Source organism: Tamandua tetradactyla, chromosome 25 (genome assembly GCF_023851605.1).
Source record: "Tamandua tetradactyla isolate mTamTet1 chromosome 25, mTamTet1.pri, whole genome shotgun sequence".
In the NCBI taxonomy this organism is placed as follows: domain Eukaryota; kingdom Metazoa; phylum Chordata; class Mammalia; order Pilosa; family Myrmecophagidae; genus Tamandua; species Tamandua tetradactyla.
This window is the reverse complement of record NC_135351.1, coordinates 6971844-6993153: the sequence shown is the minus strand read 5'-3', so window position 1 is coordinate 6993153 and position 21310 is coordinate 6971844. Positions and strand designations below refer to the sequence as shown.

General features: G+C 39.8%; 1 protein-coding gene across 2 annotated transcripts in view; it reads right to left on the bottom strand.

The window, feature by feature from the left end:
• Window positions 1–21310, bottom strand: part of CDYL (chromodomain Y like) — a 273528-nt gene that overhangs the window by 243997 nt on the left and 8221 nt on the right. For both annotated transcript variants that reach the window (XM_077144044.1, XM_077144043.1), the window contains 2 exons: window positions 21081–21223; window positions 7987–8079 (listed from right to left, as the gene is read on the bottom strand). The gene's annotated coding sequence lies outside the window, so the exon portion shown is untranslated. The remainder of the gene's footprint in view (window positions 1–7986; window positions 8080–21080; window positions 21224–21310) is intronic.

Here is a 21310-nt window from a genome sequence, read left to right as displayed (position 1 = left end):
GAGCAGAACAACATAGCCACGAGAAGCAGAGTCCACCTTTGGAGATGGAGAAGGAACATGCCTCCCAGGGAACTTCATGAAACAGGAAGCCAGGAGTAGAAGCTAGCAGATGATGCTGTGCTCGCCATGTGCCCTTCCAGATGAGCGAGGAACCCTGACTGTGTTCACCATGTGCCTCTCCAGATGAGGGAGAAACTCTGTGTTTGCCATGTGCACTTTCACTTGAGAGAGAAACCCTGAACTTCATTGGCCTTCTTGAACGAAGGTATCTTTCCCTGGATGCCTCTGATTGGACATTTCTATAGACTTGTTGTAATTGGGACATTTTCTTGGCCTTAGAATGGTAAATTAGCAATTTATTAAATTCCCCTTTTTAAAAGCCATTCTGTTTCTGGTATGTTGCATTCCAGCAGCTAGCAAACTAGAACAGGAGGCAAATGATAAAGTTTTGCACTGGCTGCTTCTTGTGACTTTAAGCCAAGTATTATAATTTAGATATGAATTCAGGCTGGAGATATCCCACCTGTAAGTAGAGATGGCAGGAAGCAAGGCTTTGCTAAGGGGTTGTCTTTGCCTGCAATCTGCAACTTAAGTTGACTATGAGTTCTGTAACTGGGAATCTTACAGGGTTGAAAAATGCAACTACTTTTCCCAGACTGAAGCAGAATTAATTACAAGCCAGTCCAGCCTGGGCAGAAGATCAGAAACCTTTTTCAAGCATCTTCCTTTAGATCCACAGTGAAAACAAGCCCAAATACAGAGATCACATTAGGGGGGTAGTTATCCCACCCAACTTTTCATTTGTCTGTTTAAAATAGTTTCAAGATAGACAGTATTAGTTTGAAAGGGAAATAATGGGTAGTGAATAAAGAGCTATCAAAAAACTTCAGATCTCTCAGGCTTAAAAAGTGTGTGTAGATACAATTTAAGGCTGTGACAACTCTCACCTGGAACTGATTGGAAGTAAACACGCTGGAAGCTTACTATGTCTTGGACAGAAACTTCAAGTTTGACCTGCAAAAACCTCTAATGAATCAATTCTCAAAAGAATGCATGGGTTCCTGAAACTGCACAAGCAAGAAGTTGGTTGTGAAAACCACGCAGCAACAAAGACCTTATTTTCTAATGTTCATTACTTAGATGTACCTACAGAGGAAAATGGACAAGGAGGAAACTTCTAGAGTGCAAAGCCAGAGGTCATGGGGTACAGTGGACAAAGAAGTTCCTCCAAGGCAGTATCTGCTAGATGGGCCAATCAAGGAATGCACTCCATTGCCAGGGAAGGGAGGCTGCCATTTCTACCCAGTAGGATTTGGAAACTGCTATGAGCAAATGCTATAGTGTTTTCCTAAAGCCTGCCCACCCCCACCCCCATCTTTTAATGGGAGTTTTTATTGTTGTTATTTTGCTCCCACTCCACCACTCATATTGCATGTAAATGCAGATAACTTTTTTTTTCTTTATTCATCTTATAAATTAACAGACCAAGACTTATAGAGATGGACTTGCTGGAGAAGACTGCACATAAATCCTGGACTTTGAGATGCAATAACTGGATGAAACTTTGGGGTTGTCTCCTCTGCAGAGGAAAATGCAAAGGTCTATGTACAGAAAGAGTGTGCATGGATATTTGGGAAGCAAAGGGGCAGGCTACAGCAAAAATTGCTAGCTGTCTTCCAAAATCTACAAAATCTGTTGCTTCCTTAATGAAAGAATCCTAATTTTTAACCAAGTACATTGCTTCCCAGCTAAAAGTCTTTATTTCCTTACTACCCAGCCCTTATGTATGGCCAGGCAATTGCATTCTGACCAATGAGGTGAAATCAAATGGGTTATATGGAATCCCTGGATGTATGCTTTAAAAGGAAGGGGTGGGTGCATGGGTAGTTCAGTGGTAGAATGCTCGCCTTCCATGTGGGAAGACCTGGGTTTGATTTCTGGACCATGAACCTAATAAAATAAAATTAAATTAAAAAGGAAGGGGCATGCTCTTCTCCTTCCATCCATCCTGCTGATTTGAGCATGATTGGAACTTCAGTCACCATGTTGGATTATGAGAATAAAAGCCAAAGAGAGCTCATAAGAGCACGACTCCCTGTTGTGTCATGGAACAGCCAAACCAGTTCTCGGTTGCCTATGTAGAGTGGGCTGAGAGATAAATAATAATGCTCTATCTTATTTGTGCCACTGTAATTCTGGATTTTTCTGATAAGAAGCTGAATCTAATCATGATGGACAGACTCTTCATGCATGATTGGCTTAACTGAACTTTAAGAATATGGAGCAGTTGATTTAGTGGTATGGATTTGTGGCCTGGTGATCAGCTGAATTATTTCTTGTGTTGCCAGTTTTCTTCCTTTAGCTTTGGAAACAGCCAGGGTTAGACCAATTGAAGACGCGTGCCTGATACATTTCTGGAGGATAGGAAAAATTGCATAGTGTTTTCTCCAATTAAAATGACTACAGAGTATGGACCCCCTCTGCAAATGACATCCTGCCTGCTGTGGATACTGAGGATTTGAGAGGCTATCATTTGGGCAGGAGTAGCTTTGTTACCCATGCACTTTGGTGTAGTCCAGTGCCCAGTATTACAAAGAAGGGATGGTCTCACTTGTCCTATAATTTAGGAAAAAAGACTCATCTGAAAAGCAGTCCAATTTACTATGTTAAATTCAGTTCAGTGGATATTTATTTTGCTTTCTACGGACCTATCCAGGATTTTCAGCCTTGGGACTACTAACATTTTATACCAGATAATTCTTTGTTAAGGGAGGGCCATCCTGTGCATTGTGGGACGTTGAGCAGAAACCCTGGTATACACCCACTACTTTCTAGTAGCATCTCCTCCCACCCCTCATAATGATAACCAAAATGCTTCCAGACATTGCCAAGTATCCCTTGGGTGTCAGATTTGCCCACTGTTGAGACTCGCTGGCTTAATATGAGGCTAGACAGTAATTTAATTTGTTCCACAGTGCACAGAGCTTGCTGTTAGCTGGTGTGCCAAACAGGGAGAAGGTACCTATTTGGGGTAGTTGGGTCACGGGGCCAAAGTACATTTAGTTACCTATACTTGATAGATAAATTCAAAAATAGCTATAATTTAATAAATGACTAATACAGATCCATACGTTCTCCTTTGCACTTTATACTAAAGTTTATATCTCCTTAGTAGTTTATACTAAAATTTTTAATAAATATAGGAAAGTACAATATCAGTTCCTATGTTTCCATCCCAACTTCCTTCCCTATCAGAAATTTGGTGTGCATCCACATCACTGTTCATACTTTTGCTGCACAGATATGCATCTGTAAACAATATTTGGTGTTGCTTTGGTTATTTAAAAGTATTTACATAAATGATATCACACTGAATGAAACTACCTGTAGTACTTTTTTTTTTACTTGAAATTATGCTCTTTGATATTCCTCCTTGCCTACACACATGAATCTGGTTTATTTATTTTAACTGGTATATAGTCTTCTATTGTCTGAATATGCTCCATTACGCACCCATCTGTCTGCAGATGGATATCGGAGTTGGTTCCAGCTAATCTCTACTACAAAACAACACAACAATAAACAATCTCCTAAGTGTTTTTGAGCACATGTGCAACTGTTTTCTTCAGAAGTGGAATTGCTGAAACAGAGGCTATGTCCATTTTTAACCTTACCAGAGAATGCCAAATTGTTTTCCAAAGTGATCAAATCAATGTACATTTCTACAAGTAGCGTGCGAATACCTTGGTTCCTCACATCCTCTGCAACACAATTTTAAAGATCTGCTAAATTCATGGGAGTGACATATCTCACTGTGGATGCAATTGTATTTCCCTGTTTGCAGTGAAGTTGTGCCTCTTTTCATAGATTTGTTGATGTAGCGGTTTCTTCTGCAAATTATTTTTCCTATCCTTTGCTCATTTGACTATTGTCTTTTTAAAAAATTATTTAAATAATTTTAGAATGTTCCATATGCTAATGCTTTGTTTTATCTCTCACTTTTTTTGGCATTTATTCTGTTTTTTTCACATCTTTGTGTTGGAGTTTTTTTACCTTTGATGTAATTCAATTTATGCATATTTTATCGTTTGTCCTTTTGGGGACTTATTTAAGAAATCCTTTCTTAGTTCAAGGTCATAAAGATACTATCCTATATTTCTAAAAATTTTCTTTCTTTTTTTGGGGGGTGCATGGGCTGGGAATAGAAGGTGGGCATTCTAACCACTGAACTACCCATCTGAAAGTTTTAATGTTTTATTTTAATATTAATAAATATTTTAAGTCTTCTGGAGTCTTTTGGTATGGTGTGAGGTAAGGATCTCCTGTATTATCTCCCAACTTCACAGTAACTCTATGAACCTGGCATTATTCCCATTTTACAGATTGGTTAGACAACCTCTCTCAAGATTTTGAGAGATAAGTGTTTTGCACAGTTTGCATAGGTAGTAAAAGGCAGCAGAACCAGTATTTGAATCCGTTTGTTTGGGCTTCAAATCTCATGCTGTTTCCCATGTAGCATGATCTGCTCCAGGTGCAAAAGGGTATAAAATCTCTCAGGAAAACTTCCAGTTTGGAAATTCAGGTGCACTTTGGTCCAGGATCTCTGAGGCACACCTGGTTTGAGTCAGTGGTCAGTAATCAAATCTTTAACTGAACTGGGAACACTCACCCATCTTCTTGTACGAAAGAGAGGAGCTGAGGAATATCTAAGCCATCCTTGAATCTGAGATTTAATCTATATATTTAGGATTCTCTTTCTCTCACTGCTCAGTTTTTCTCTGGGCAGAAATAATGGTACTGAATTGCCCTGAACAGCTATTTATAGTGGTGGTGTTGTTTTTTAATAAGATTGCTCCCTAGGGTAAGGCTATTCACTTTTTTTGCAATTTTTGTCGCAAATATTTCTCCAAGTTTTTAATTTTTCTCTTTTAGTTTTGTTGATGACTGTGACTATTATGTTTTATTTTTTTATTTTTTTTAACATGGACAGGCACCGGGAATCGAACCCGGGTCCTCTGGCATCGCAGGCAAGCATTCCTGCCTGCTGAGCCACCGTGGCCCGTGACTATTAAGTTTTGACATTTTCTTTTATAATCTTTTCTAGCAATCGTTCCCTATCATTTCTTTTATTACTTTTTAGGTTATAAAGCCCTTACATGTCTCAGATCAGTAAAATAGTCATATATTTTTCTTCAGAAAATCACACAAATTTTCTTTAAAACTCGTTCTTCTCTAAGGTTTTTTTTTTTCCGTATATCTTTTCAGATGGTTTAACATGAGAAATTATTCTCCTCCCTTCCTCTCAACCTCCAGCTCCACTCCCCAAAGATAATCACTATTGACATTTTCTTGGGCATGAGCTCCAGAATGTTTTAATGAGCATAAACAGAATTCACAACCACAGGTCATTTGGTGGGACTTCTGCTGCTGTCTTAGAGCCGTAGGTCCCAACACTGAAGGGTATCAACTTTAAATTCTCTACTGTCTTCAGGTTGCTGCCAGGCAATCCCAGAAATCTTACCAAGAGGCCACCAAACTGGCCATGCAGCCACCTCATCCTCACCCACCTCTTCTCCAACCAACCTGGCCTATGTAAGCAGGACAGAAAGGTGCATGGGCAGGGGGGCTTCCTGGAGCAGGCAGTCATCAGTTCAGGGCAAAGTTTCTTACATCACAGTTGTAAGGGCTTTGTGGTTGGAATTCAGGGGCCCGTGAATGTGTGTGTGGAGAAATACCCCATTTTTATTCCACTAGAGATCATGGGCCTTTTCATCTCACATTCAATTGTTGCAGGTATTGCAAAACAACATTAACACTCTGCACAACTTAGAAATTACCACTAGCACTTGATATATGAGGCTCTAATAAATAAGCAAATGTATCACAAGAACACAGGTTTGACAATGGTTTTGATAAGTACATTTCATTATAATTGGTTTCCCTAGTAATCCCGTATATTTTGTTTTAGAAGTTTAAAAGCATTATTCTGAGAAGGGAACCATAAGCTTCTCTAGACTACCAAAGGATCCATGCACACTAAGGGCTGGGAATCCTGGTCTGTGGGGAGAGTGGGTGGTTTCAGCGCTTCCCATACCCCAACTCTGCTACAAGTAGCCCTCCTGTTTGGAATGGGATGAAGGGGGTCTACAAATCCACTGTGAGTCTCCCACCCTCGTGATAACAGCCAGGCCCAAGTCCTGGGGCAGGCATGAGAATACACGACCCTGAGCACATACCCCGTATGGGACCACAGTGCAGTGGGGAGATCCCCACTGTTGTACATCATAAGGTACATACACACCGTGGAATACTACTCAGCCAGAAATAGGAACCAAGCCCTGATACTTGCTACAATGGGGATAAACCTTGAAATCATTATGCTGAGTGAAAGAAGCCAGACATAAAATTGTCTTGCAGAACCCACAGAGCTGGACCTTCCAGGAGAAAGGATGTACTGCCAAGGGAATACCATGGCTGATCATAAGAAATAGCACTTTCCCCTGTTTCTTCCCATTCCTTCCAGCCAAATACAGAGGGCTGGGAAGGAGCAGGAGAGGAGGAGGGAGAGTGTACCAGGAATGAAACAGTGCTTCTTTCCAGTTGACTTGGGCCTGGGATAGAGGTGGGGGAAAAACAGGTATGGAATTAATGTTTGATTTTGCCTGAATGGCAAATACCTGAAATGGGATTTTTGGGGAAGGGGGTGCACAGGCTGGGAATTGAACTTGAGTCTCCCACATGGCAGGCAAGAATTCTATCACTGAAATGGAATCTTAATGACCAGAATGAGGCTGTTCTTAAAAAGGAGTGAGTAAACAAAGAGATAGCATTTCACACTCACCATGATGGTTATGATGAGAAAGAGAGACTATAACAAAGTGTTGGTTAGACTGAAGAGAAAGAGGAATCTTTGGGCATTATTTGTGGGAGTCTGAAATGGTGTAGCTGCTGTGGTGGCTACTCAAAAGTTGAACATAGAATTACTGCAGGACCCAACAATTCCACTTCAACTTATTTACCCAAAAGCAGTGAAAGCTGGACTTGAACAGATACTTGTATGCTAATGTTCATATCACTATTATCCACAATAAACAAAAGGTGGGACAACCCAAGTGTTAATAAATACATGAGTGACTGAGGAATATGTACTATATATTACATTACATAGTATGTAATGTAATATATATATATGTATATATACATACACACACACACGTGATGGAATACTATTCAGCCATAAAAAGGAACCAAGCTACGATCCACACTTCAATGCAGATTAACCTTGAAATTATGCTGAGTGAAAGAAGCCAGACACAAAAGGTCAAATAACATATAAATTCACTTATTTAAAACATCTAGAATAAGCAAATTCATAGAGACAGAAAATAGAGGTTTCCAGGGGCAGGGAAGAAGGGAGAATAGGAAGTGGTTGCTTAATGGGTACAGACTTTATTTTTGGGGTGATGAAAAAGTTGGGGTGATGGTGTTGATGATAGCACAGCATTGTAAATATAATTAATATTGAAATGTGCTCTTAAAAATGGTAAAAATGGGAAATTTTACGGCACATGGTATACATATATGTTACCACGATAAGTGGGTTTAAACAAAACAAAACCTAGAGAGAGAGAAGAGCTACATGTTCAGCCCAAGGAGTCAGGAAGGGGCAGAAAAAGCAGATTTGAAGGAGGAGACAAATGGAAAGTAAAGCCATTTTTGTGTTTGTTGACTGCACAATTTAGACTATCCATTGTGCTAGTTTATTGGATCTGATTATCCTTTTTAAACACAAATCACTTTTTTTTAACTTATTTTAGTCACATATATTTTATGGTTTTATTAACCACAAAAACAAATCGAAGACACCATGTAACTCTTTAATCCTACTAGGATTATTTTGTTGTGAGAGGAGCGGAGCAATGTTTTTACCCTGCACTTAGGATTCCTAATGTGGCTGGGAGCTCTGACCTGTCCCTGCAGGCCTACCTGGCAGTTTTCCTTGGAAGGATCTTGAGCTTCCTCCTTAGATTTGTAGGGCTCCTGTTCTTGACCATGTTTCAGGAGGCTACTGCTCAGGCCCTGGAGAATGAGAAGGAAGGACAACATGTGAGTCCCCTGGGAGACACCTGACGTTTATGTAGAAGCTACGTTCAGAGCTGAAGGGAATGTCTTGACATTCAGAACTGACAAAGGATGTTAGAGAGACAAACCCCTTAGATGGGCAGGTAGATGACCAGGGGTAGCATGGATTTGCTGACAGTTCTTGGAGGATCCCATGTGGATTTCCTTTGCCACCAGTTCTCTCTCCAATGCTCTACAGCACTCTCTGGGCTCTCACCTCAGGCTCTACTTTGATCTGCCCCTTCTCTTTTCCAACTACACACTCACCATCCCTCCACCGCCTGCCTTCCAATCCTACTATTTCCGCCTGTCTTCCAGGCCCGCATCTTTTTTCTTTCATTATTCTTTCATATTCCTTCTCCATCTTAAATCTAACTTTTTCTTTTGATCATTGAATGTTTTCTCACCTCTCGTTATTTTCCCTGTTACCTTTTATTTTTTTTAATTCAAAATTCAAGGGATGCTAAGAATTTCCTCCCCACTTTAAACCAACTCTGTAAATTAATTTTTAATTCAGTATTAAAAACTCTTATCATATAGTCCTTCACGCATAAAGAGCGCATAGAATGATATGATCTCCCTTATGTTAGAAACACAGGAAACAGATCATTCCCATCTCCTTTCCTCCCCTTCACAGGTTGTAACCACTGCTTTGAATTTTCCTACATATTCATTTTTGCAAGAGATTATAATCCTAGGAATATGTTGTGGCTCCATAATGGGAAGATGAGAGATAGGTAGAAAGAGCCAGGGGAAAAAGACCCCTTCTTCTCACAAAACATATGCCTTGGACAGAGACCCAATACAGTTTGGATATTGAAGGCCCTTTTTTTAATGGTTGTGCTAGTTTGAAAGGATGTATGGACCCTGGAAAAGCCACGTTTTAATCAAAATCCCATTTCATAAAGGTAGAATAATTTCTATTCAATACTGTATGCTTGAAACTGTTTTTAGATCATCTCCCTGGATGATGTGATTTAGTCAAGAGTGGTTGTTAAGCTGGATTAGGTTACGACACGTCTCCACCCATTTGAGTGGGTCTTGATAAGTTTCTCGAGTTCTATAAAAGAGGAAACATTTTGGTGAATGAAGGAGATTCTGAGAGAGCAGAGGACAATGCAGCCACAAGAGGCAGAGTCTACCAGCCAGTGACCTTTGGAGATGAAGAAGGAAAATGCCTTCTGGGGAGCTTCATGAACCAGGAAGCCAGGAGAAGGAGCTAGCAGATGATGCCGTGTTCGCTATGTGCCCTTCCAGATGAGAGAGGAACCCTTACTGTGTTTACCATGTGCCTTTCCAGATGAGAGAGAAACTCTGTGTTTGCCATATGCCTTCTCACTAGAGAGGAACCCTGAACTTCATTGGCCTTCTTGAACCAAGGTATCTTTCCCTGGATGCCTTTGATTGAACATTTCTATAGACTTGTTTTAATTGGGACATTTTCTTAACCTTAGAACTGTAAATTAGAAACTTATTAAATTCCCCTTTTTAAAAAGCCATGCTGTTTCCGGTATATTGCATTCTGGCAGCTAGCAAACTAGAACAGTGGTCATTTGGGTGGTCTAATATATTGGCATCTGTTGACATCGTAGGAAGGACTTTTATCTTAGCTACTCATAAAAGTGAATTTAGAATGGGAGATCCATGATTTGGTAACATTCATGTAAGAAAGACCTGGGGGACTTTAGTTCACCAACAGTATTTTATATAAACCAAAGGTGTTAAGTGACTTTGAAAAGGAATACAACAGCCTAGTAGGTATTACTAAAAGTGTCAAGTTCCCAAAACAGGAAATCCCAGAAACGCTGTATTCACACAATAGTCAGAAAAGCCTCCTCAATTTCAAGGATCATAATTAAATAACCAGAGTAATGCCCAGACTTCAGAAACACACAACAAAGGTGAAAATGACAACTGTCATCAGTAATCTCATCATTCCAGATAACCACATGTAACAATTTTGGGGAAGTATTTTGCTAGTATATTTGCCAAATAGGAACTAAAAAACTTGAGACAGAGAGCACATGAATGTTCAAAGAGGACGGTTCCTAGAATGGGGTGGGGAGTGATGGGGTTGAATTTCAACTTTATGAAGTGCTGTCAGGTGAGGAAGAGAGTCCAATTATTCTGTGTACCTTTAGAGGACTATTAAAACCTCACAGATCTGCAGAAAGTATGCTGAGAGAGGAGGGGAGGTTCTTAAATTAATTGGGTAGTTTTGCCTAGAGCCATTTTCCTAACTGGCCTCCTCCTTTTCAGCATTCTCCATCCCAATCCAAAAATATAGTCTCTGGGTTTTCTCCTAAATCACAGACTGGATCATGTCATTGACCTGAAAACCAGGCAAAGACTTCAATCTCTTCCATGTGAAAGTCTAGCTTCTTAGTCTGTCATTCCACAGGCCAGGAGGACGTTCAAGTCCTCCACAGCATGGCTCCACAACTTCATTTCTAGCCTCAACTCCAATCACACCTCCTCAGGCATACAAGGACCCAGTTACAGCAGCCTATTCTCTTCTGCTCAGTAGAGCAGGCATTTCAGTTCACCAACTTTCTTACATCAAACTCAGATGCTACTGCCTCCCTGGAGCCTTTTTTCTCAGATCCTGGGGCTCAGTTGATCACTCTGAGCAACCTGTCATGGATAAAGGTAGTTGGATTACATATCCCTCTAGACTTTAAGCTCCTTGAGTTCAGGCACCCTACGTCCTTTTTTTTTAAGCGCCACAGAACAGACACATTGAAAATAAATGTTGGCTGATTTGACTGAAAATCACAGGAGAGCATCTATAGGAAATACATAAACAGGGCATTTCATTGACTATTTTCCCCCCATTTTGGTCAACTGCAGCTTAGCTCATGAATAAGGCTTTATAATTATTGACTTGTTAAGCAGGCTATTTTCAGCTTTTCCCCCAAAAGATTTCCTTCCTTCCCTTGAGAGCTTGTAAAGTACTTTACCTGGTTATAAAATATCAGAAAAACATATAATCACACCTCAATGGTCAATTTTGTAGTTTACTTCAGCAGATGCTCTTAATCCTAGAGCTGGCTTCTTCTGCCCAGCACACACCTTTATTACTTTCCAGATTACCTGATGTTGCAGACACAAATTCTAATAATAGCTTAATCAACACATAATCAGACACATTTATCTGGGGATGGGGGTGGGAATCACCTGATGCTTTAAGAATAGAAAAGCTTTTGCCTTTGGGATATTTCTGGTAACCTGAAGTATTGTCCCATCCCCACATTTTAGTCCTAATTGTTAAAAGGTGATTAAAAGTTTTTACATAATGGTTTTAAAATCAGTTTGCAGATGAGCCTTTGGCATGTAAACTTGTAAGAGGATTTGTCCAATTCATGTCTAAGTATCTAAGCATGGTAAATAGTCCTTCCTCTAAAACAACGAATGACCTGGAAGTCCCCTGATCTTTCCAAACTTTTGACATGCAAAATACCTGTGTCCAAGGACTTGGAAATATAGATGTGAGTCTTGTTCTTTAGGGGGTTGTGTCACTACCCCACAATCCATGGTCAAGGCCTAACCCCGGTCTTGTGGGTGTGAACTCATTTGTAAATGAGACCCCCAAAGATCCAAGTAAAACAAGGTGAAACTAAATCAGAGTGGACTCAACTCTGTATGACAGGAGTCCTTACGAGCAGAGGAAATTTAGACACAGAAGAAGAAGGAGACAGGGGGAGACAGACGGCCATGTGACGGAGGCAGAGATGGAGTTATCAACTTCTGGAAAATCGCTGCCCCAGTGCTACAGATGTCAGGGAGAGTGTGGCCTGCCAATACCTTGATTTTAGACTTCAAGTCTCCAAAACTGAGAGTCAAAAAATTCTTGTTGTATAAGACAGTCTGCGGCATTTGTCACGGCAGCCCTGGCAAACTAAGATTACCTGTACCTCCACCAGGACCTGTTGGTTCTGGTACATTTGTGTGTGTGCGCCAAGGGGGATTGCAGAGAAAGTTGATTCAAACCAGACTTCCAAGAGCACTGAGTAGGAACTGGCAGAGCCTCTTACATCCCTGAGTGAGGCTGTGTGTGCCAGCATCAGGGAGAGCCCAGTGTGGGGAATTCCCATGGACAGTAATAAGGAATGCTATGAAGGTGAGGGTTGTGTGTTCAGAGAAGAGGGAATTTTATCAGAATTCTATTGTTGTACTCATCACTCTATACTGCAGTTTATAAGTTTGCATGTGTGACTCTACCATACTGGCTGGATGAGACACAGAAGACACCAAATAAACATAATTTGAGTTGACTTGATACTGAGAGAGACTGTGGTGGTGGTGGGGGGGGCCCAGGAGAAAAGAAGGGCTATGGGAAGATGCTCCCCTGGGACTGGGGCTGCGAACTATAACTGAGAGCAGAAAAAAGCCTGGGAACATGTGAGTTTGTACCAAATTACATGGAATAATATGAAACTGTGCAACAAATTTAAGTCACCTATAGATTTTATCCCAAAACTTGGTTTGAATTGTAGAAAATACAATTTTCTCCACTATAAATGGTTGCCTGAACTTGTCACGCTGGAGTGGGGAAGATACAGGGTACAGCAAAGAGAGGACCCTGAACCCGCAGTTTCTCTTTGAAAGAGAAACACTCTCAGACCTCTTTTCACTTGGAAGCAGAACACCACCCAAGCAACCTAAGCCCTGCTGTCCTGGGGCTTCCCTAGCAAGGCTCCAATGAAATTTTCCTTTCCTTTCTTCTAATAAGCAAAAGCCCAAGACTCTTCATCTGGAATGGAGTGAAAATGACTTTTCTCAGGCTCTTTTAATAGGACCTTCTTTTTTTTAAAAAAAAAAATTAGGGAAGTTGTAGGTTTATAGAAAAATCATGCATAAAATACAGAGTTCCATTCAGCACTGTTAATTATTCTCACAATAACGTGTTAACGTCACTTCTGTCCATTTCCTGAATTTTGTGTGAATGTGGTGGAAAGGGGAAGTTCAGAGTCATGTATGTCACCAGAAGGAAAGTTGGAGATTAAAACATGAGAATGTATAATACAGTGTATCTTGTGGTGGACAATGTCCCTGATTAACTGTACAAATATATATATATATAAAAGCTCTTTCATGAACTAGAGCAGATGTACGGCACTATTACAAAGAGATAATAGAGGGGCAATAGGGGAAAAATGTACCTATTGCAAACTGTGGACTATAGTTAACAGTCATTTTTTGTTTTGCTTTTATTCTTTGTTTTCTCTCTTTTTTTAACAGTAATATTTTAATATTCTATCATCAGCAGTAACAAATGTATCACACTAATACTATGGGTCAATTATAGGTGGGGATAAGGGGCATGGGAAGATTTGGGTTTTCTTTTTACTTTTTATTTCTTTTCCGGAGTTCTAAAATTGATCACGAGGATGTATGCACAACTATGTGATGATACAGTGAGCCATGATTGTATATTAAAAACAAAAACCAACCAGAGTTACGCTTTAAACAGGATCTTTTAATTTGCCTCTCAGTGGCTGGCCCTTGCCATCTTTTCTAAATCTTTTTTTTTCTGTTCAGACAATGCCATGACAATAGTCAGCTTGGGACCCTTGAGACAGAGATAATTGGAAATGGCCTAGAACCAATGGAGCTGGAAGGCTGTGGAGAGGGAAGTGGGTCAGAGGAAGCTGTGGCTTCTTCTACATATACAAAGAGCAGTACCTCTTGGACTTGTGGTCAAGGTCAGGGGAAAGTGTCCGGGGATGGTTAAGGTGGCATGGCTCTGGGGAATGGGGTGGGACTGAGCCTGCAGCAGAGTCCTGCTAGCCAGCAGATCCAGCAGGGATCTTGGACAGCAAATGTGGCTTAGCAGCGGACAAGTCTATAGCTAATCATTCCCGAACAAGCCTAGCTGTAATGGGTGTGGCCAGATAGGAATAACAGCCTCTTTTCATATGTGTGCAGTGATAAAACCCAAAGAGAGAAAAATTATTTAGCTGGTTGAAGAAAGATCCCTCCACTTAAAAAAAAATAGACATAAATTCTGAAGCATGGACTAGCTATATAATCAGTCACTGCCAAAAGTCTAAAATATGAACTATCAAACCAACAAAAGACTTCTGTCAACAGTGCAAAGTTTGATGCCCTAACCCTGGACGAAAGGCAGTAACAGTCTTTAAATGTGGAAAATGTTGGTAACACGGAAGAAAGAACCAGCAAGACTGAAACCAACCAGTCCTAAACCACAAACACCGAAAGCAAGACAGCATCCCATTTGTCACCATTTCACCATTAGCCTTGCTAAATAGCACTCATTGAGTGTGAGCCCCTGGGGAGTGGGGGGCAGTAGCTGAAATCCTCAGCAAACACTATTTTATTGTGATGGTATTCCACCCTAGGGGGCAGCTGGAAGCAGTTCGTCAGAAAATTCAAGAAAGAGAATCCGTGTATGTTAAACACATCAAATGGAAGTACTTGGAAAATAGAACTTTTTTTTTTGTCGGGTGGATAAGGGTGAACTGGAGAAAGGGAAGGAGAAAAGAAACACTAGACTTTGAAAAAGCCATTGAAACTCAGAATAGTGCCAAGAGAGGTGATTTGATAATTTTCCTCATTTTTTTCCTGTACTACATCTTAGCCTTGACAACAGGTTGACTTGAGTCTATAAGAGGAGTTTGGGTATTGCAATTGTACCCCACATGTAGTCAAGACATTCTTTTTTCTGAGTCTGAGAGGTGCCCTTAAGTACGTTTCCTCTCCATAAATGAGAATCCCACCTTTCTACCACATCTGAATGCATTTTGATTGGAAAAACTTCATTATTTATTGATTCAGATGATATCTACTGGGTTGAAGCAAATAAAATTCATAATTCTCTGGAAACCCTTTGTTCCTTGGAATGCTTAACTTGTTTTACTTCATCCCAAATATTTGCAAATGGCTACTTGGTGCCATGGAAGTGGCATTTGGAGATCTTATGACATTTTATGTAAAATACATTTCTTAAGTCAAGATATAAAGTTACTGAATATAAACCTAACAAAACCATGTATATACACTAGGTAAGGTGGAGAGTATGAGGATGGAAAACAATCACTAATTTAAAGTCTACTTAATGTCAGATATTTTTTGAAATTATATTACTTAATCCATATAACAAAGGGTAGAATAGAATCTCAGACTACCTCGTTCAAAGTCACTCAAGATAATCAGCATCCTGTACATAAAAGCTTGTTGTCTATTAAGGGGACATTAGTTGCCATGATGCTGTGATTGAAGAATTTAAGCAGTTTGAACACATTCAGAATATAATTTTACGATACATTGATTGGAATTTTAACCTCTAAAATTGAATCAATGTTAGTTAGGGGTTAGTACTATGGAACTCTTTTGGGGATTATGTTGGTGATGATTTCTTGTAATGCTGCTTCTGTAAACTAAAGTCATTTTAGCAAATCTGAAGTTGTAGACGGTACATTAATATAGTTCAACTCTGCTTGGTAATTTGCTCAATTTGTTTCCAATTTTGTAAAAAATGGATGCATTTTGGAAAAGCCACGGAGACACGCGCCGTCAATAAGAGCAAGTTGCTTCTGAGCGAAAACATTGGTAGAATACTGCAGAGTAAATTCCACAATATAAACTCCTTAGTGCCACACAAAAGTTACCCTTATATCATTTCTTTTGGAATTATAAAGGAAGTAGGGACAGGATTCAAAACAAGCTTCAATCATGACATTTGCATCGGTGTATAGGATAACTAAAATAATTTCATATCTACATAAATATCTCTTTGTAGCCCTCAGTTTCATTAATGCTAAATTAATGGAAACTAGACCAGGTAAGGACACATAAAGAAGGAATAGCTTGATTTCTATTTCCTTCTGCAAAGACTGGTTAGGCCTGAAAACTCAGAATTTGGTACTACCAGATTGTGTCATGGAAATGATATGTATGTGCCAAAAATAATGCCTTAGGATTTCCCTAAAATTTACTTTGCTAGGAACCAGGCTTAAGTCTTCTGTGGGCACATCTAGACGTGTTCTCTGCCCTGCTGTAAAACCTAGGATGCTAATAAGAACTCCATAGATCCACTGGCTTCCCTCTGACTTCTAGTTAGATAAATCCAAGCCAAGACTGGATGTAGGAGAAGAGTGGTCCTGGCTGGAGAAGACTGAGTTCTATTGGCTCCTTCCTGTTGGGTTGTGGTGACTTAGCTGTGTACATGCCTGTGGCACCCTCCAGCCCCACCCCTGATTCTGATAACCACTCTTTTCCCAGCCTCTTCGAGTGCTGGTGGCTCCCCACTGTTGTTAGCCCCGGGAGGCTGGAATTAGTTGGTTCCCCTAATTCTGCCTGCCCCTCCATTAAACTCTCCTCAGTTACCCAGTTTGGCTGTGCCATCTGCCTGCAGCCTGCACCCTGATTCGTGCTTGGTACAGTGCTATTTACATAAGGGGGGCTGTGTCACTCAGTTAAATGGAGTGGTCTAGCCATCCTGATACTTTCATTCCAAGACTGCTGACGCTAAAGTGGCCAGCTGTTGCAGTGTGCCAGGATCTGAGTGGGGTCCCTAGGGCACAGGATTTTGAATTTTAAAACGGTGACAGTTCCAGGTGATCCAGTAAGACTTGATCATCCCCATAGCCTCTCTCCTTTGGATTTTTAAATTGGTTTTTGAAGCACATTAGCTTGTCTTTTAAAAGACTTCGATTATCAGATTTAAGCTAAAATTATTTTATTAAGCAGTAATAGAACACTTCCCACTTAAGAGCTGTGTCTGAAACTCTTAAGCCAAATTATTGCAAAGTGAACAGAGCATCAGGCATTGTTGCGTCTGCTCAAATCTTTTCACTTTTCAGGGAACGTCACCCAAGGAAGAAGTAAGACAGCAAGGAGTGAAAAACAAGCGTCTACAAGGTAGTTTTGAATGAATGGCATGGCAAAGCTTATTACGGGGGAAAATGGGCAGCTTGAGTGTTAGTCTCCATTTAAAAATACTTTTTAGACATATGAATGACAGTTTCTGGCTTCCCTGTCCTTTCTGTGTACTATCCGGAGTACATATGAAGAGATTTATGTATTATGAATAATATGTTTTATTGCTTTGTGTTACTAGTTCCATTTATTGTTGTATTTTAATTCCTAAGAGACAGGATGATTAGAAAGGGAAAGCAGTAATCCCAAATAAAGCTAACATTTTGAGAAGAAATCTATGCTGAGTTAAATAGTTCCAGCATAGTTTTATTATTTTTGGTTTTCCAGTAGAAATATGGTTACTAAAGGGTGATACTAACAGCTATCATACTGCTTTAGTTAATAGGCTACCAGGGAGAAGGAAATTTAATTGGATTAGAAATCTACTATGATCTGTGTGGTTTTCAATTCAAGATACTATTTTTCGATGGGAGAGATCTTAATATTCACTACAGGAAACCAGGATTTCAAATATGCATCCCTTTATCCCTGCCGTTTAATTTCTCTTGATCTGCTTCTGTGCACCTTTCCCCCACCCCAAGTCATCGCTGCCTTCTTAGATTTGGACAAGTTATCTAAAACAAATTGGTAGTATTTGTTGTAGAGGTTAAGTAAGAATTTAAGAACCTTTCCTCAGGTACTTCAGGAAAGCTCCCTTTGGTATTACCTTTATATTTTGTACAGGCAAAGAAAATGTTATTCACTGAAATGGCTATTATCAGTATTACCGGTAGTATTTCTGAACTATAAAATACTATAAAGAATGTGTAAAGGATATTGACCTATGTGTATGTAATTTAGTTCATTTTAACAAATATTTATTGAATGCCTACTCTGTGTAAGAGGGTAATGGAAAAGCACAATTCACAGCAGAAAGGGACTGATTCAAACGTCATGCTGCTGGAAAGAATAAAACATCAGTAGTCATTCATTTGGTGGGGTTTTAAAAATTACATCTCACATATTCACAGATATTTCACACTGAATTTTCAAGACCAGATTCACCTTTTGTTGAATAGCTCTGTGAGAATTTTAATAAGTTGATTCCATGTTTATAAGTAATATATATTTTTTCCTTCCAGAGGTATGTGAGGACATGAGAAAAGCTCCTGGTGGAATACAGTGAAAAAGTCCTAGGTTCCATGTCTGGTCCACTCTGTAAACCTAGTTTGTGATTGCTAATGCAGTAAGTAGAGTTTAAGTTGAATGCACTTAGTGATTATCAGGCCATAATCCTGAAAAGCCATTGAAATGGACTGCAAAATGGTGTACAGAGGAAAAAGGAACTGTGGTTTTTATTGAACAAAGTGGGGACAATTTTGCCCAACTCACACTTTCCCTTAGGGACAGAGACACTCTTCTATGCTTTATGTACCCCAGAAAAGCCATGTTTTAATCCTGATCCAATCTTGTGGGGCCAGACCTATGGTTTAGGGTGGGAAAATTTGACTGGATTGTTTCTATGAAGATGTGACACACTCAGTTGTGAGTGTGACCTTTTGATTAGATGGAGATGTGACTCCACTCATTCCGGGTGTGTCTTGATTAATTTACTGGAGTCCTTTAAAAAGGGAAACATTTTGGAGAAACCTCAGATGCAGATGCTTGGAGTTGCTTTGGAGCCAACAGAGATGCTTGGAGATGCTTGGAGGGCTGACAGAGAGAGTAGATGCCTAGACATGCATGTTTGGAGCCCAGCAGACATCACCACGTACCTTCTGTTGAGATGCTAAGCAAGCCAGAACCCAAAGTTGTGTCCCAGAGGAGCTAAGTGAGGGCCCGCAGATGCTTAGAGAGGAAACCACTGGCATCAGAAGCTGGAAGCAATGGAACCAGGAACAAGGACCAACAGACACCAGCCACATGCATTCCCATGTGATAGACATCAGCATTTCTTTACAGTCGAGGTATCTTTCTCTGGATGACTTAGTTTGGACATTTCTATGGCCTTAGAACTGTAAACTTGTAATTTTTAAACTTGTAATAAAATCCCTTTTTAAAAAGCCATTCCATTTCTGGTATATTGCATTCCATCAGCTTTAGCAAACCAAATCAGAAGGTATTTTGGGAAAAGCAGTAAGAGATCTTTGAAAGATGAAGAATCTATCCCATTGCGGATGGACAGGTTATCTGATCTTAAGGACTTCATCCTTGGTAACAATGATCTACTTTGATGTGTTTTAGCCCCAAATTACCCATCTCCATAAATAGTTCCCCTGCCTTTCTCTTCTTCATTGTGGTTTTATTCCTTTGGTTCCTAAAGGAATTTTAACCTTCAAGAAACGAGCCATTATTTTCAAAGCCAGTTAAGTCTAATATCTTATTGATTAAAGTGATTGGCCAATAATTAGGCCTTGCAGAAATGAAGGTCAAGCTAAATGTGTAGATGTGGACAATATGAATTGATACAGGTGAAATAAACATATCTTTTGATTTTACTACAAATTTATATTAAGAAAAAAAACACCCAGATATCTGAACCAGGAGTGTACATACCAGAATGTTCATCACAGTTTTATCTAAAAATAGTATAAAAGAGGAGACAATTGGCTATTTATTTATGAGGAACAAAATACTCAGCAGGAATCCAAAATGATAATGTAGACATATATTTCAAAGACAGCCATGACATATTCTGTAGTGAAAAAGAAAGCACCATCCCAAATTTTGCTTAACAGCATCTGATTTTCATTAGAAAAAACAGAATCAATATGCAAATATGCCATACAAAAGTTTGGTACAATTAACCATACTATGTTTGGGTAGGAGGGAATATAGATGATATTTCACCTTTTTTTATACTTTTAAGATTTTTTTCCCTACGTGTTACATACAGGTAACGTGGAACTCAGAAAAGCAACAAAAACAAAACATAATTTTTAAAAATCCTTTCATTTTAAAAACTAAAATAAAATTTTGTCTAAGTTTGTCCTTGAGCCTAGAGCCTGGATGCCTCGGTCATGGCAGGAAACTTCTTCGCTGGGAAATTCAAAGCACCAGCTGCTCCTGGGCTCTGGAAGCACAGCAGGGGAAGTATCCAGCAGTCTAAACAGGAAAGTCAGAGGAGCTCTTTCAAACATGACTTTGGACTCGAGGTGTCTTTGAAAGCTTTATCCTCCCACCCATTCCTCTTTTGCTCATTTCCATTCCTCATCTCCACTGCCTACCAGTACTTGGACTGAAACACCTCATTTAGTCTTCACACTCATCCCCAGGACTGACTTGGGATCCACCAAAGTTTTCCAGACAGGAGGGACTCTCCCTCATCTAATCTTGCATAGCTCTTTGTCTTGCTCTTAGGGTACTGTCTCACTCCATCTGGGTGAGACCTGTGCTATTCCCCTTGTAAGATAAAGACTCCTTGAGGCTTTGTCTTGGACTTCCTCAATGCTATACATCCTGATGCACTAGCTCCGTGTCTTTCAGATGGGAAACACCCAAAAAGGAATGGGTTAAAGAATGAACAGATGACTTCTTTAGTTTGCTAGTCATTATGATCTCTGGACTTACTTGTTATCTCACCAACGTAGAAAACCACTTTCACATTCCACCTTGCCCTTTCAATTATTCAGACTTCTCTCAGTAAAGATAAGGCCAAAAGAATCAGAGCTACATTTGCAGTGTTTGTAAACACAGTCATAAGCTGTATTGTCATTTGACTTGGAGGAAGTGGAAAATGGAACACAGCCAGTACTTCTAAGGTCATTACGTTTATTAAAGGGAGCAATCAGTGACACCGAATGTAACCACTGCACTGATGTGGAAGCTCTGGCTGTGAAAAAATTAATTTAGAGAAGCCAGATGGGAGAAAATTTAAGAGAATGTAAGGAGACGAGAGCTTGCAAGAGAGAAGGCGTTGGCAGAAGAGCTATGATATTTCAACTGTGGAATATCAGAATGCTTATGTTGAAACTTTTCTGAATACATAATGGTAAAATCTTTATTTTTAAGTAACAGGGGTTCCTCTAAGAATTCTGGCCTCCTACACTGGCACCAGATCAGTGGCTGGAAGATCTTACCATTGCTTCTCCTCAGAATGGACTCTCAGGCAGTACTTTCTGTATTGCCACTTCTTATTTCTGCTTTTCCCCCACATTGGTGTCTGTCCTGATGGGATTGCCATACAAAACTTTTGGGGTCTCTGTGTTCTCTGGATTACCACCTGCAATTACAACCCAGACAAGAAGAATTTACAAAAGTAAATGGGAAATTGAGGCTCATAGCATTTAACTACATTCCTTTGTCCATA